Raw genomic sequence first — 12791 nt, 5'->3', positions numbered from 1 at the left:
AAAAATTAAAAGCTATAGTACCTTGGTACCACGTGGAATTAAAACTACTTAACTAAAGTCCAGCCCCGGCATCACTTCACAACGCGGTCGGTTGGTAGTTGCCAGTAATGCTAATATAAAATTAAATACCTTAGTGATTATTCATATTATTTTTGCTGTCTGAAAAGTGGCATAGTTTGACGTATGAGCCGCGCATCCGATAATAACTTATAATATGCTAGCAGGATATTCAGATCGCCACTCCACTGTTAACTGTGATTCATAATTAGGAAAACTGTGGGTGGCTTACAGTGTTAACAGCTACAATACGTGGGGTGGGGGGTGGGGGAAGGGGGTGCATAAGCCGGTATACAATAAGTATCTGTTCTAAAACGGTTGTTTTCTATTTTTTCGATATTCCGATAGTCAGGGCTGATAATTTAAACAACGACCAATGGAAATCGCTAATGAAACAATACTGAAAGACAGAGAATGCTGGGCAGATTAGAGAGAAATGGAGAGAAGAATTCAATACACCTCCACCAAGTAGGTTATTAGTTTACAGGTTGCGTGACAGATTTGATTGATCTGGGTCTATCTGTAAGGCGCCAAAGAATGGTCGACCAGTGAGTGTAACTACGCATGAAAATGAAATTGTAGTTGCGCAAGTATGTATTTATCCAAGGCCCAAAGCAACCGAAAAGGAAAGCCTTGGTTGAGTTAGGCATTCACCGTAGATTCTTGGGTCGTATAATGCAAGGCTGTGATGGCGTTATTCGAAAAATTTGTTGGACTGATGGAGCAAATTTTAAGCTGTCAGGTACTGTTAGTAGGCATAACTGTGTGTAGTACGCTATAGTACGCTGTATTCGAAAACCAATTGAATCAACCTGGGCTTACAGTTTGGGCGTGCCTTTCATGCCAGAGGGTCATTGTGCCTGTTTTTCTCCATACAATTATCACCCACTATGCCTGTCTTAACAACCTGCGGAATACTGGTATTCCGCAATTACGTCAACAGCAGGGTTATGAAGAATTCTACTGCCACCAAATTGGAGCTCCTCACCTGTACGCTTTAACTCTGTGTGGGTTTCTTGACGACGAATTGCCTAATAGATGGATAGGGTAACGAGAGCCATTTGAATGGCCACTACTCTCACCGGAAGTTACTCAAATGAACCTTTTCTTTTGGGGTGTTATCAAAAGTAAGGTCTTTGGAAGGAAAACAGTGCACTGTTGATAACATGTGCAATTTGCAAGAGAAACATTTCAAGACATTCACAACAATAAAGAACCCTGTTCCAAAGTCTGCATGAGTGTACAGATCAGGCTACAGGAATATGTAAATGATGAATGCCGGTAATATGAGCATATACGACAATGAGCACCTAAGATATTACAATTACTGTAAGTTCATAAACCTATTTTCTGTAACGTTTTCAACTTTCGTAATTCTTTCCTCCTTAGTTGCAAACAATATTACTATGTTACTAATTTTTATTTTGGGATCTCTAATTACAACCGAATGAAACACATTTTTTGTGCGATGTTCCTTTATTCTTTGCAAGGCATCTTCAATTGTGTGGAATATGAATAAATTTTTATTTACACTATTTAGTTTACATTTGGAACGTTGTATATGTAGGTTATTAATAGTTCTGGTAATTTTTGTTTTTCTGTGATTCAGTAATAATCTGAAGTTCTGTTTACAGATTTCATGGTTCAAATGGCTCTGAGCACTATGGGACTCAACTGCTGTGGTCATCAGTCCCCCAGAACTTAAAACTACTTAAACCTAACTAACCTAAATACATCACACACACCCATGCCCGAGGCGGGATTCGAACCTGCGACCGTAGCAGCAGCGCGGCTCCGGACTGGAGCGCCTAGAACCGCACGGCCACCGCGGCCGGCCAGATTTCATGGATATTGGTCTAGATATTGTGGTTTTGTATCTTTGTTATCGCTATTCTGCTTCAAATAAACGCCACTTGAAAGTTTGTTTTTAGATGTCACAGCACTAGGAACTGAACACTCGTTCTGATGTTTTGTTTTAGTTGATATTGCCAACTGTAGAATCACATTGCCAACTATCGAATGTAATTGTCAACCATTGAATGTGTTTTTGTGATGTGTGCGACCTATTTGTGTGCGCGTACGTGTGTGTGTTTGTATTTGTTTGTGAAATGATATCTGTTTTCGTATAATGGGCGATAATTTTTATTGGCGTCTGTGTGTATTAGATAGGGAAAAAAGAAAAAAAAGCTCCACGCCTAATCATTAACACCTAATCATACCAAAACAAATACCATTTCACACACACACACACACACACACGAGGGGATTACAGGTATCACGCAAACACGTCCAATAGTTGGCAATAACATTCGATATTTGGCAACACCAACAAAAACAAAACATCAAAAAGTGTGTTCAGTTCCTAATGCTGTGAAGTGCAAACAACGAAATTTCCGATGACAATTATCAGACGAAGAGCATCTGTGACAAAGGAACAATAAGACCACACACAGATCAACATCCGCGAAGTATGTGACTAGAACTTTGAATTATTATTACATCACAGAAAAACAAAAAGGGCCTGTACGGTTTCTTTATAATATACATATATTCAACATCCTAAACGTAAACCAAACAGAAGAAACAGAAATGTGTATATATTCCAGGCCGATGAAGTCGTAATTAGACGGACCCAAAATAAAAACTATCAAGATAACGTGTACAATTTTCGATAATTTTCTATAACAAATTTTGCTTTTTGATTTCGTTACCAACCTATTTTCTGCAATACGTAATAGTAATGATAGTAAAAATAAATAATAATAATAATATAATACCTCCTATATACACTACTGGCCATTAAAATTCCTATACCAATAAGAAATGCAGATGATAAACAGGTATTAATTGGACAAATATATTTTACTAGAAATGACATGTGATTACATTTTCACGCAATTCGGGTGCATAGATCCTGAGAAATCAGTACCCAGAACAACCACCTCTGGCCGTAATAACGGCCTTGGTACGCCTGGGCATTGAGTCAAACAGAGCCTGGATGGCGTGTACAGGTACAGCTCCCATGCAGCTTCAACACGATACCACAGTTCATCAATAGTAGTGACTGGCGTATTGTGACGAGCCAGTTGCTCGGCCACCATTGACCAGACGTTTTCAGTTGGTGAGAGATCTGGAGAATGCGCTCGCCAGGGCAGCAGTCGAACATTTTCTGTATCGAGAAAGGCCCGTACAGGACCTGCAACATGCGGTCGTGCATTATCGTGCTGAAATGTAGGGTTTCGCAGGGATCGAATGAAGGGTAGAGCCAGGGGTCGCAACACATCTGAAATGTAACGTCCACTGTTCAAAGTGCCGTCAATGGGAACAAGAGGTGACCTAGACGTGTAACCAATGGCACCCCATACCATCACGCCGGGTGATACGCCAGTATGGCGATGACGAGTACACGCTTCCAATGTGGATTCATCCGAAAAAATGACGTTTTGCCATTCGTGCACCCAGATTCGTCGTTGAGTACACCATCGCAGGCGCTCCTGTCTGTGATGCAGCGTCAAGGGTAACCGCAGCCATGGCCTCCGAGCTGATAGTCCATGCTTTTGCAAACGTCGTCGAACTGTTCGTGCAGATGGTTGTTGTCTTGCAAACGTCTCCATCTGTTGACACAGGGATCGAGACGTGGCTGCACGATCCGTTACAGCCATGCGGATAAGATGGCTGTCATCTCGACTGCTAGTGATACGAAGCCGTTGGGATCCAGCACGGCGTTCCGTATTGCCCTCCTGAACCCATCGACTCCATATTCTGCTAACAGTCATTGGATCTCGACCAACGCGAGCAGTAATGTCGCGATACGATAAACCGCAATCGCGATAGGATACAATCCGACCTTTATCAAAGTCGGAAACGTGATGGTACGCATTTCTCCTCCTTATACGAGGCATCACAACAACGTTTCACCAGGCAACGCCGTTCAACTGCTGTTTGTGTATGAGAAATCGGTTGGGAACATTCCTCATGTGAGCACGTTGTAGATGTCGCCACCGGCGCCAGCCTTGTGTGAATGCTCTGAAAAGCTAATCATTTGCATATTACAGCATCTTCTTCCTGTCGGTTAAATTTCGCGTCTGTAGCACGTCACCTTCGTGGTGTAGCAATTTTAATGGCCAGTAGTGTACTTGCCCAACCCCCTGTGTAATTACAGTGGTATGATATGCTGTCAAAATTCTCGAGTCTGATGTATAGACTCGAAGTTCTACCGACATTCCTTCAGACTACAACAGATATTATAGAAGAGAGTAGAATATAAGCGCTCCGGACCGACTATTGCCCACCGCTTCCACCAAAACGAGCCCACTGGTCTCTTAGATGCGCTTTAGACGGTGAGCAAATGGTACTAGGCGGTCATATGACTTCCGCTGCTGTCACTGACATTCAAGAATGGACATGTCAAATGAAAGTATGTGTTCATACAATAACTTATTACGTCAAGATCGCCTAACTGCAACTAATATTCATATTGCCGTCATCATGATTTTGCCGTCTCCATTATTACCCTATCGGATAGCCGAGCGTTAACACGCCGCTCCTGGGACGGGGAGGTGCGCTGGTCCCGGATCGAATCCACGCGGCGGAATAACGACGAACGAAGGTCGGTGTGCCGGCCAACCTGGATGTGGTTCTTGGGCGGTTTCCCACATCCCACTAGGTGAATACCGGACTGTTACCCAAGTCCCACCTCAAATACACGATTCGCAAACATTTAGAAAACTTTCGATCACTTTCACGTGAATGATACTGCACTCCGACAATCTGGATACACGTATTACGTCCCTGAGGGGTTACAGTTAGCGACAGGTAGGACACTGGCCTGCTCTTTAAATTAAACCTGCCAAATCCGTTAACAACGATGCCGACCCTGCGGCGATGCGGAACAAAGGCGCAAGAAAGAGAAGAAAAAGATTGTTCTATAACATTTCGGGAGAACTACCGGAACTCTGTATTTTGCTGGTACGATATTTCGGCGCAGAATCTTCTGGCCGTCTTCGATACTGACGAGCAATATAATAAGCTCCCCTGTTTAAAGATCCCGCCAGCACATGCGTAGTGTCCTTGTTGGCTGTGCGCATGCGTTGATTGAGCGCATGCGCCTCTGCTGTTAAGTCCGTGAGCTGCTCTGCGCGCCCTACATCTCACAGTTCGCCTTGTACGACAAATCACTCAATCTTAATCTCACAGCAAATATCTGGCGCCATTTGGGACAACGAGTGAAACGCAGCAGTCATCATATCCAAAATTTGATAGCTAGCTGTATGGGATCTAAGAGCCAGTGAGCAACTTGGGCTCGACACAGCATGCCTGAAGATACTTTCGGACTCTCTTGTACATTGAGGGCCTCTAAGAGGGGGAGGTCCTATGTGATGACGTTTTAGAAGAGGAAACAGGTGTCGATAGGGAACGGGTAGGAGATCCAGATCAAAATTTAAAAGAGATTTAGGAGATTTAAAATCAAATACGGCAGGAGGGATAGATAACATTCCAGCAGAATTTCTAAAATCACTGGAGGAAGTGGCAGTAAAACAATTATTCACGTCGGTGTTTAGAATGTATGAGACTGGCGATATAACATCATCCACGCAATTTCCAAGATTGCAAGAGCCGACAAATACGAGAATTACCGCACAGTCTGCTTAACATTCCATACGTCCAAGTTTCACATAAGAATAATATACAGAAGAATGGAAGAAAAAACTGAAGATCATTTACATAGCGACCAATTTGGCTTTAGGGCAGGTAAAGGCACCAGAGAGGCAATTCTGACGTTGCGGTTTGTGATGGAAGTAGGACTGAAGAAAAGTCAAGACGAGTGCAGAAGATTTGTCGAATTGGAAAAAGCGTTCGACCACGTAAAATGGGTCAAGATGTTCGAAATTACGTGAAAAACAGCTATAGGGAAAGACAGGAAATATAAAATATGCACGAGAACAAAGAGGTACCAATGAGAGTGGAAGACCAAAAACCAAGTGCTTGAATTAAAAAGGGTGTGAGCTAGGGATGTAGCCTTTCGCTCCTATTGTTCAATCCATACGTAGAAGAAGAAATGACGGAAATCAAAGAAAGGTTCAAGAGTGGGTTTGAAATTGAAGTTCAAAGGATAGCAATTTTAAGATTCGCTGTTGACGTTACTATCCTCAGTCAAAGTGAAGACGAGTTACAGGATCTGCTGAATGGAATGATCAGTCTAATGAGTACGGAATATGGATTGAAAGTAAATCGAATAAAGACGAGAGTAATGAAAAGTAGCAGAAATGAGAAAAGCGATTGGTGATCACGAAGAAAATGAAGTTAAGAAATTATGTTACCTAGATAGCAAAATAACCCATGACGGACGGAGCAAGGCGGGCACAAGAAGAGATTAGCACTGACGAAAAGTGCATTCCTGGCCAAGAGAAGCCTACTAATGTCAAACATAGGTCTTAATTTGAGGAATACATTTCTGGGAATGTGCGTTTGGAGTACAGCATTGTATGGTAGTGATACATGGACTGTGGGAAAACCGGAAATGAAGAGAGTCGAAGCATTTGAGATGTGGTGTTACAGAAGAGTGTTGAAAATTAGGTGGACTGATAAAGTAAGGAATGAGGAGATTCTTCTCAGGATCGGCGGGGAAACGAATATGTGGAAAAACACTGACAAGAAGGATTGAATGGTAGGACATCTGTTAAGGGATGACAGAGTAACTTCTTTGATACTAGAGGCAGTCGTGGAGGATAAAAATCGTAGAGGAAGACAGAGATTGGAATACACGAAGCAAAAAATTGAGGATGTAGGTTGTAATTGCTGCTCCGAGATGAAGGGGTTGGCACGGGACAGCAGTTCGTGGCGGGTAGCATGAAACCAGTCACAAGACTGACGACTCGGAAAGAAAAATGTGGAAAAAGATGTGAGATTGTTGTTAAATACTTTCAGTCAAAGGAAATGGCTGCCAATGTGTTAACTAAACCATCTGCTCGAGAGCAACACATGTATCGTGTTCATAAGATGAAGTTGTCGTTAGCTTTAGTAGTAGTGTTGTTTTGTTGGTAATCTGACTCCGTGTTTCTTCTTTCTCCTTGGTTTCTACGAAATGTGGACTATCTTCGAGAAGTAGTTCCTGTTTATGTGTGTACCATATAATGCATTGTCTGTGAATACAAATATTAAGAGCAATGTAGTCATTATTTATGTTCGTTATCACCCACCTCGTTCGGCTAACAGAAATGGCAGTGCAAGATGCTTTCAATGAAAGGCAGCGAAACGTTTCTGAGAATGTACGTTTGGAACGCAGCATTTTATGACAGTGAAACATGGACTGTGGGAAAATCAGAACAGAAGAGAAGAAAAGAGAAGCATTTGCAATGTGATGCTGAAAATTAGGTGGACTGATAGGGTAAGGAATGAGGAGGTTCTCAGAAGAATCGGTGAGGAAAAGAATATATGGAAAACAGCAGTGCTTTCTTTCTAAAAAAAAGTTTGAGGGTATTCCGACATTGGATATAATGCATCGAAAATTATTTATAACCGAAGCGTGGGATACCACCCGTCTGCTTTTAGCCATGACGTCATCAACATGTCGAACTTAAAAAAAAAAAGTATCGGACTCTTCAGTTGACATGTGATCAAATGAAGCTGGCGATACCGAGGAACACCCAAACATACAAGAGAATGTGGTATCGAACACTTGCAACGAAAGACAGGACACACTGTAAAACTTCGCACCAACCGACAAGAACGGAACAACAAACGCAAACGAATAAAGAATAACGAAACAAAGATGGCAATGAATCGCGAAGGTTCATGGTAGCGGGACCGTAGAGACATCTACCGGTAGCTCGGCGTTTGAGCGTACGCATATCCGTTTAGCACTACCATCACCCACTATTAGCGGGCGAGGGCACTACATGCTTGTCGAACTGGCTGGCAGCGATTCAGTGGTCGAGAACGGTTGCCGCAGCTTCGAAATGCTTGAAACAGTCAATGACATCGCTTTTCCCACCAAAAACTGCACTGGTATCGTTCGTATTGCAATTACCAACACGAAAAAATGAAATAAATATCTACATCCGTGAAATAAATCTTTCGCACTTTTCCAAGTTCTCGACATCGTAAAAAAATTACTTTGTCGACGAAAAAGTTTAGGGCTACGCATCCCCCAGCGTTCCCCCAGAAAAACAGCACTGGAAAACAGTGAGTAGACGAAGGGCCAGGATCATAGAACACGTGTTCGTGGCGGCCCACACCAAATCAGTGGAAAGACTGATGACCTACAGAAAAAAAAGAGGAAAGGTCGTTGTGACGTACCCCACTACGCAGTGGCCGGCGGTGAGCACGTATCTGTCGTTGATGAGGGAGCCGCCGCAGTTCATGAAGCCGTTGTACAGGATGGCCACCATCCAGGGGAAGATGTGCGGCGGCGCCTGATAGCCGCCGACGATACGCGTGTCGATCACGTCCGACCCCGAGATGCCACACTCTGGCGCAAGTACAAACCATTTGCAGCCAATGTTTCACAAATAAAATGTAAAATTCTGATATTTATACAACATAAAAACTGGTTTAGTAAGATAAACACGTGTGATAACAGCGTGAAAACAATGTCGTGTTGCGAGATGTACACTACTTGCCATTAAAATTGTTACACCAAGGAGAAATGCAGATGATAAACGGTTATCCATTGGACAAATATATTATACTACAACTGACATGTGATTACGTTTTCACGCAATTTGGGTGCATAGAGCCTGAGAAATCAATACTCAGAACAACCACCGCTGGCCGTAATAACGGCCTTGATACGCCTGGGCATTGCGTCAAACAGAGCTTGGATGGCGTGTACAGGAACAGCTCCCATGCAGCTTCAACACGATACCACAGTTCATCAAGAGTAGTGACTGGCGTATTGTGACGAGCCAGCTGCTCGGCCACCATTGACCAGACGTTTTCAGTTGGTGAGAGATCTGGAGAATGTGCTGGCCATGGCAGCAGTCGAACATTTTCTGTTTCCAGAAAGGCCCGTACAGGACCTGCAACGTGCGGTCGTGCGTTATCCTGCTGAAATGTTGGGTTTAGAAGGGATCGAATGAAGGGTAGAGCAACGGGTCGTAACACTTCTGAAATGTAACGTCCACTGTTCAAAGTGCCGTCAATGCGCACAAGAGGTGGCCGAGACGTGTAACCAATGGCACCCCATACCATCACGCCGGGTGATACGCCAGTATGGCGATGAAAAATACATGCTTCCAATGTGCGTTCACCGCGATGTCACCAAACACGGATGTGACCATCATGATGCTGTAAAGAGAACCTGCATTCAACCAAAAAATGACGTTTTGCCATTCGTGCACCCAGGTTCGTCGTTGAGTACACCATCGCAGGCGCTCCTGTCTGTGATGCAGCGTCAAGGGTAACCGCAGCCACGGTCTCCGGGCTGATAGTCCATGCTGCTGCAAACGTCGTCGAACTGTTCGTGCAGATGATTGTTGTCTTGCAAACGTCCCCATCAGTTGACTCAGGGATCGAGACGTGGCTGCACGATCCGTTACAGCCATGCGGATAAGGTGCCTGTCATCTCGACTGCTAGTGATACGAGGCCGTTGGGATCCAGCACGGCGTTCCGTATTACCCTCCTGAGCTCACCGATTCCATATTCTGCTAACAGTCATTGGATCTCGACCAACGCGAGCAGCAATGTCGCGAAACGATAAACCGCAATCGCGATAGGCTACAATCCGGCCTTACACGAGGCATCACAACAACGTTTCACCAGGCAACGCCGGTCTACTGCTGTTTGTGTATGAGAAATCGGTTGGAAACTTTCCTCATGTCAGCATGTTGTAGGTGTCGCCTCCGGCGCCAACCTTGTGTGAATGCTCTGAAAAGCTTATCATTTGCGTATCACAGCATCTTCTTCCTGTTGGTTAAATTTCGCGTCTGTAGCACGTCATCTTCGTGGTGTAGCACTTTTAATGGCCAGTAGTGTATGTGCAACGGGAATGTCGTATCTCGTTTTGTATTGGATCCTAATATGATAACAAATAACTTTATCATGCACCAATTATTTACGGCTAATACTCAATATTCAACAGCGTGGGTTTAGCGTTTTAGTGATGTACTATCTGGCCAGAACTATATGGACATCTCTAAGTAATGCGGATTTGACCATTAGATGTCACGAGATCACAGGAAATGGACTCACCAGTATAAAAGGAAACGGAAATACTAGTATCAGTAGAAAATCTGCATTAGAGAAGCTGCGGAATGGGTCGGTGAGTGGAGCTCAATAACTTCGAATGTGAACTAGTTATTGGATCTCATCTGTATAACAAATCGATCAGGGACATTTCAACACTTTTGATGATGTGACTGCGTGAGTGTGAAGCAGAAACGCGAAGCAACAACCGCAGCTAAACCAAGACCAGGTAAATCTCAAGTACCACCGGCAACAGGGACCGTGGAACATTGCGGAGGGTGGTTTGTAAGAAATCGCATGAAAACAGCGCAAGGAATCACTCGTGAGTTTATGTGCCACAAGCAACCCAGCAAGTGCAGTGACTGGCCATAAGGTGTTAAAAGCAACGGGGTACATTTCTCCAGCCGGTCCTAAGCGGCGCTTGAGGTGGTATAAAGGACGGGGCCACTGGTCAGTGAGCGACTGTTAACGAGTGACTTGGAGCGATAAATCACGCTATATACTGTGACAATCTGATGGAAGGGTTTGGCTTTGGCGAACGCCTGGACGATGTACGAAGGGCGTTAAATAACTAATGCAACACATTTCTTTTCTGAAAGCAAGTTGGTTTTATTTACGAGCGCAGCACACCACATTATTCCCCTATCTTTTTGCTAGAAATGTCTATATTTCAGCCGCGCGGGGTAGCCGTGCGGTCCGGGGCGCCTCGCAACGGCTTGCGCGGCTCCCTCCGTCGGAGGTTCGAGTCCTCCCTTGGGCATGGATGTGTGTGTTATCCTTAGGGTAAGTTAGGTTAAGTTAGATTAAGTAGTGACACCGATGGCCTCATCAGTTTGGTCCCATAGAACTTACCACAAATTTCCAGTTACCTATTTTTCAATGCGACGGCCTTACGCCAACCTACTATGAGGGCCTGTATGCCCGTGTGACACCATCCTGCTAGTCGACGTCGGAGCCAACGCTTTGCTGCGCCAGTGTCCTTCCCATCATCCACCTACTGCTTCCCGTGGAGTGCGTCCTTCGTTGGGCCAAACAGATGGAATTTGGGAGGTTCGTGATCCGAGCTGTAGGGTGGATGAGGAAGAACAGTCCGATGATGTTTTCTGAGCTCCTGACGGGTGCGCAGAGCTGTGTCAGGTCTTGCGTAGTCATGGAGAACGAGAAGTCTTCAATTTCTTGAGGGTAGCACGGTACAATTCCGAGTTGATCGTTCCACCACGATGGAGGACTTCAAAAAGAATAACTCCTTCAGAGTCCCAGAAGACCGGATGAGAGTATGGCTTTGAAGTTTTTCTTTGGAAAAGAGGTGGTGTGCCGCTTTGTTCCTCGCTCAAAGTGATGAACCCATGTTTCATCACCTGTGACAATATTCGACAAAAATTTTCACGGTTAGCCTCATTGCGCGCAAGTAGTTTCTTTGTAGCCCTTTATGGTCTTCTGCTAGGCGGCGAGGAACCCAATGGGCATACACCTTTCAGTACCTTGACTGGTGGACGTGTGTGGCAGCATTGTCAACAGAGACGTCCAGTTGAGCAGGGAGGTGTTTGTTATCTGTCGATCACCTCGAATGAGAGCGTCCGCATCTTACCAACACTGCGATGCTCTGGTTTCCCACCAAACGAAACTCAGTGACAGCTCTCTGCTTGGAACGTGCCTCCGTTACAGAGGACATTTTGAAGGCTACGTATAGCGCCTCTACGTATCGGAACTTCGTGAAATTATAGGAGCTGAAGCGGGAATATTCAAGGATGTGCCACAACAAACTCTGCATTTTTTCGAACGAAACTGACCGAGAAAAAAAAGTGTTGCACTACTTATGAACCTGCCATCATATGTAATGCCAACAAAGGTATACGGAGGAGGTGGTGTTAGGGTATTGGGGTGTTTTTTGTATCAAGAAGGCGCTAAATGCGGAACGATAGTCTTAGAAAACATTTCTCGGCATTGTGTACTGAGGAACAGTTCGTAGACGACGACTGCTTATATCAACAGGACAATGGAGCCTGTCATAAACAAACATTTCTAAGCTCAAGAAATTAAAGTGTTTGGTGAGCCTCAAGATTCTCTACTTGAACGTGATCTTATTTTTTTAACAAAAATTTGGGTGACGTCAGTGCGTAAAAGGAGAGCGCTTTCTTCAATGCATCAATAACCAGCCGGCCGCTGTGCCTGAGCGGTTCTAGGCGCAGTCTGCAACCACGCGGCTGCTACTGTCGCAGGTTCGAATCCTGCCTCGGGCATGGATGTGTGTGATGTCCTTAGGTTTACGTAGTTCTAAGTCTAGGGCGCTGATGACCTGAGATGTCAAGTCCCATAGTGCTTAAGGCCGCTACAATAACAATATGGCGGGAGATCACTGTTGTTCATTTTACACAGGTTTACAACAGATAATTCTGCAGAGGAAAAAATTCTGTTAGATGTTTTAAGGAGAAGAGAGAACGGCAATATAAGGCTTCGTAATGAAAAGGTGGAAAAATTTGGAAGTTAGCGGTAAGGGCTATCGGATCAAACTGCTGAGGTCATCGGTCCCTAGGCTTACGCACTACTT

General features: G+C 44.4%; 1 protein-coding gene across 1 annotated transcript in view; it reads right to left on the bottom strand.

The window, feature by feature from the left end:
• Positions 1-12791, bottom strand: part of LOC124796348 (transmembrane protease serine 11G-like) — a 288019-nt gene that overhangs the window by 157509 nt on the left and 117719 nt on the right. The gene's annotated exons all lie outside the window — the stretch shown is intronic.

The sequence above is a fragment of the Schistocerca piceifrons genome, chromosome 4, assembly GCF_021461385.2.
Source record: "Schistocerca piceifrons isolate TAMUIC-IGC-003096 chromosome 4, iqSchPice1.1, whole genome shotgun sequence".
NCBI lineage: Eukaryota > Metazoa > Arthropoda > Insecta > Orthoptera > Acrididae > Schistocerca > Schistocerca piceifrons.
Note: the sequence above shows the minus strand (reverse complement) of the source record. Positions and strands in the feature narration are given on the sequence as shown.